This window comes from Mus caroli, chromosome 14 (genome assembly GCF_900094665.2).
Source record: "Mus caroli chromosome 14, CAROLI_EIJ_v1.1, whole genome shotgun sequence".
Lineage (NCBI taxonomy): Eukaryota > Metazoa > Chordata > Mammalia > Rodentia > Muridae > Mus > Mus caroli.
In genome coordinates, this window is record NC_034583.1 from 93,688,700 (window position 1) to 93,694,207 (window position 5,508).

Here is a 5,508-nt window from a genome sequence, read left to right on the forward strand (position 1 = left end):
AAAGAAAAGCGTAGACACGTGTGTTTATATTTAACTCTCCCAAGAGATGAGGGTGTCCATGGAAGTGCAGGCTATAATGATGGCACTCATAAAGGAGAGACAGGAGAATCATAAATTCCAGTCTGCTTAAACAGACTCTATCTCAAAAATTAAACAAAGCCACACTGTCAATGACTTCGGTCAACACTCAGGTGTGTGGAGGGGGAGTCCATGGTGAAATGTCAATATTTAGTAAAGGGAAATGACATAGAGACAAGGATTCCTCTTCATTCATGTCTTCTGGCTGCTCTTCAAGTCATTAACTTGTTCAGACACACTCCTGGGGAAATCACAACCAACTCTGGAAACGCTTTAGAGCTTATTCTTCAGGAAAAAGGGATCAAAGAAACCACTTCCTTTTTATTCTATCCCCCTTGCTTCAGCCTTAGGCTTTTCTATTTTATTTCAATATCAGAAGACTAGTGGAGTGATAGTTAATGATACCTTTACAATATTACAATTACTATGTTTAGATTTTTTAATATAAGGCATCTAAATATACCATTAGCTATAATTTCCCAGTCTTCTTAAATATCCACATAGTGTTCACAGTTCCCAAAATATCCCATAAACCTCTTTGAATTACTTGTTTGAATTATGAGTATAATCTCTAGATACTGCCTTTTATTAGTATGGTCTTGACTCTTTTGATACACAGCAGTAAGGTTTGGATCTAGAATGTGTCCAAAGGCACATGTGTACATAGTTTGGTGTCCCAGTTTGGGCTTTTGGGACTTAGTGAAACTTTGAGAGGTGGGGTTAATGGGAGTCTTCTTGTCACTGCAAGGTGTGCCCATGAAGGGAACAGTGGGATTGTAGCCCCTTCCTTGACCTCTTTTTCTCTTCCTAGTAATGATATGTGGGGTTTTCCTCTGCCATGTGTTCCCACCTCGAGGGGAAACACAGAGACAAAGACAGAGGGACATATTGTGCACAGACTGGACCTTCTAAACTGTAAACTAAAGCCAAATCAGCCTATTGTCTTCTAGGCTGGTTGTCTCAGGTAAGCGTTGTAATGATGGGAAGCTGACGCGCACAGGTTCTTCCTTCAGTTCTCCTCTATCTCTCTTAGCAATTTTGTTGTTAGAGAAGACCAACATCTGGATCTCTCCCACCCAACATTTCACAGTTTTTCTTTGGAGAAGCTTGCACAGAACAATCTACAAGAGCCTTTTTCTCTCTCCAGTGTGTGGGAGCATGGAATCTGATTCAGGTTGTCAGAATTGGTGACAAGCCCTTTTACACACCAAGCTGTCTTGCTGGCTTCTGTACTTTTGATTTATACACATTTTCCACCTCTGCGATAGTGGTGGTGGCATCAGTGGTGGTGAAATGTGTGAAAGACACATCTCTGTCTCTGTGTCTGTCTCTCTTTGTGTCCCTGTCTGTCTTTCTTTTTCCCCATGCACACATCTGTACAAGTGCATATGTGTGGTCAGAGAACAATGTTTGGTATGAGAACTCAGCAAGTAGCCTAAGCTGGCAGGACAGACATCTCTAGGGATCCACCTGTCTGTTTCCCATCCCTGGGATTACAAGGGAATTTCACCATGTCTCTCCCTCTCCCTCTCCCCCTCCCCCTCTCCCCCTTCCCCTTGTGGGTTCTAGGGATTGAAGTCAGGACCCCATGTTTTCTAAGCATTTACTGTCAGCTATCTTCCCAAACCCACAATCTTCTTAGTGACATTAAGTTCTTCCATCAGAGACACATAATATCATTCCTCACATTTTATAAAGTTAAGAACTCATTAGAAATTTCAAAAGGTAGTGTTCCCCTCCTTTCGTTGATTAACCAGTAGATTCCAATGAAAAGACCTTTATATCATCATCAATATGGCCACTATAATTTTGAATAGAAAGTATAGAGGGAATATGTTATACCTTATTAGTTTTCTGAATCATAAGCCAAATCTAATATGCCTCCCCCTAGAGAACCTCATGTCAGAGGATCATCTTACCTAAGAGGTGTAAACAGATTTGATGTACTTTAGCTGAGGGTTGTTAATATTTTGGTTTATACTGAAAAAAATTTTTTTTATCTTTGAGTGGTTTGAGCTCATAGAATTATCTCCCTAGTGGTTTTTTACACAACCCAACTATTTTTTGGTACGAATTTCCAGGGTTATCTAGTGTATTTCTTAGACCTTTTTTGGTGTCAATGGTATTTAAAAGACCTCAACAAGCCTATAGAGTTACCCACTACTACCTAATTGGTTTACATCCCTAGGCTGTTTCAGTGATAGTGCTAAAGATATGCTTTCTTTGATAAAAAGGAGGAACAAGTTTGTCCTGATATTGGAATTCACTTTATTGTGGAACCCAAGTTAAAGCCATGCATCTCAGTGGCTATCTGTCTCCTGTGCTAGTCGGGTCAGCTCTCAATGATGCAAGCACACTTTCCATGTGCCTTACTCTGCCATGTGTGGAGTCCACAACTTTAACCAAACCAACACCAACATCCACAGTGTGTTCTCTTCGGCTGCTCCAGCGAAGTGATGGAGGCTGAAATAAAGCTGTGGCCTGTCTGTCTGTCTGTCTTTCCTTGGTTCTGATTTGTTGGGTTTATTTTTGTTGTTGTTCTGTCTTATTTGTTTTCAACACAGGATCTCATGTATCCCAGGCTAGCTTCAAACTCACTATGTAGCTAAGAGTCAGCCTTGAAGTCCTAACCCTCCAGTCTCCACCTCCACCTCATGCCTGATGATCTTTTCTTAAGCAAAGACAAATCGCATAGTTTATACATCTTTCCTTTGTGTTATTTAAGTTCTGCATAAATCTGTTGGAATGCTGTTTTATGTTAGAAGTCCAGCTTGGGGGGGGGGGGCTTTTCTTTTCTGAATTAGCACCTTTTAATTCAAATGACTTACAAGGATGTCTATAGCTAGTTCTTATCTCTGCTGTACACTAGCTGTTATTTGATACCATATTTGCAGAGAAACACTCGCTCAATGGGACAAGACTCACAATGTGTTGGTGTCCCTCCAGGAGAAACTCGACACAGTTGGGGGGTCAAGCCATACATGATTACACCATGTCTATGCCTGGTACCCCCCCCAACAGTTACCATAGCCACTTTGAAGTACTGAAGTAACAGATGGCAAATTTAAAAGAACAGCTTTTAAAAATTTAAAACAAGTCCAAATGTAAACCTCCCTCATCATCTCCGTTCCTTTCTGTGCCAAAAGGAGAGAAAACATCACAAGTACGATTCTGAGCTGCTTATTTTAAAAATATCATTTATCCTAAGTTTTAAAATTCGCTACAACTTATATTAAACAGTTTTTTAAAAACACCAACCCTCATTTAAAAAAAAAAAAAAAGTAAAACCAAAACCCTCTGTTCCTCGCTGATGACCACGATATAGAGGCAAGAGTCACAAACCTAGGACTTTAGGAGGCAAGAGCAAAGAAACAAGCCATAGCTCCTGTCCACTTTAACCTACCACATGGCTATATCATAGCACATCATAGCCATCAACACAGGTGGGATTTGTTTTTAGGAGAAAAACATGGCATGCCCTTTGTTTTTATTTAAAGGGAAGAATCCTAAAGCCTTAAGGGCCTTCTCTTCCCTGGGTAGGAGCGGGCATGCTGGCGAAGCAGCCTCCACTGGGTGGCGCACTGGAGGCTCGCTTTCAGTCACAGGTGTTGACTGTGGTGGGGGATTATGGTATGCTCTTCTTTTAAAGTAAATGATAAAAGAACACAGACTTAACAACATGACATTCAAAGTTTATGCTGCGAAGCACTCACAGACCCTATGTCCAAGCACAGCCGTAGAACAAAGAAAGAAAATCACTAGGATGACATTTATGGGTCAGGAATGTGTGCAAGGATTCTTGTGCGGGAGGTCCCAGGGTAACCTGTTTTGAAACAGAAGCAGCAGAGGCAAGAAGAATACCAGTTTTAGGGCCTGAAAGACTTAAGAAGGTCCCTGAGTCCTCTCTCTCCTCCCTCCCTCCCTCCCTTCCTCCCTCCCTCCCTCTCTTCCTCCCTCTTTCCCCGCCCCCCTCTGTCTCTCTCTGGTACTTCTTCCTCAGGAAGAAAAGCAGAAAGAAAGGGAAGAGCATTGACACATGCTATCGACAGTTATGGCCCAGGAGACTGAGTGCCAGAGAAGAAGGACATCAGGACATAGTCACTGTGACCAAGTCACCCAATAAGCCAGCAATTCTTAAATATTTCTGATATCATAGTGGAGTAAGATCTATCATTCTATCAGCTCTGTTCTAGAGACTCCATCCTGACTAATATAGATCGTGGTACCAGAAGTGGGGTTCAGACCCACATAGACATATGTCCATTGGAATAGTATTCTGTACTAATAAAGTCATTGTATTGGAAAATAAATATTAGATAAAATTTAAATGTTATTTTAGATACTTAATAATAGTCTAGAGATATCAAACACACACACATATGTATGATATGAATGTATCTACACATAGTATGAGCATCATTCCAGAGAAATAGGAAATTATGATGGCTTTTGTAATTCAGTAGACTAGAAAAATTTTGCTGTAATTAACGTAGTATGAATAGAAGAAGGGTCAATACTGATGAATTTACTCAAAATTAACCCAACAGATAAAAAGAAAAGACTTCAGAAAGATCAGTTAAGAGATAGGAAAATGGATATATGGATTAGTGAGTGAATGCCTGTATACTCCACAAGTAAACTTTAAATGTTAAATATTTAAGTGTAAGCTACATAAAACAAAACACATATACTATTGTAATAAGATATTTAGATTTTAGTAATTGTTTAGATAGTTTAAGTAGCACGTGTAGCATTTAATTTCAAACAAATACATGTAAGTTGCATATATATATGTGTAAACACTAAAAGCTTAGATAAATGATATATGATTCTAAACTGTTTATGTATACAGTACAATGTACTTAATATAGCATATATATATGTATATATACATATATATAGTATATAAGTAGACATGTGTTATTGATCATGTGCTAGACCATTTAATAAATCCTATCAAATTCCACTAAATCAGATTTCCATAGACTGTGGTTACTTATTACAATACAAATTAAATAATTAATAATATTGACTAATAAAAATATACATATATATATGTACATATATAAATGAGGATTATATTCTGAAATTGCAGAAGCAATTTCATGAGTCAAGACACAGTTATAATGTATTTAAAGCCAACAATTATAAAACCAGAAAATTCCAAAAATGTATGGGAAGTAGCCAAATTATTTAAGGCAAAATGTAGATGTAAGTTTACTCAGTAACAAGTGACATTTAGGTATAAGGCATTTACATATATGACATTTGTCACAGGCAAGATTCTACTCCAAATATTTCCAAGCCTCTGATCACACAGTATGGCAGAACATAGTCCCTGTTCCCTCCCTTGGCACTGTGTGCAGTTGTGATGGTATGGCTTGTTTTAATCAATAGACTTCATATAGAATGAGTTTTGGAGCAAGCACA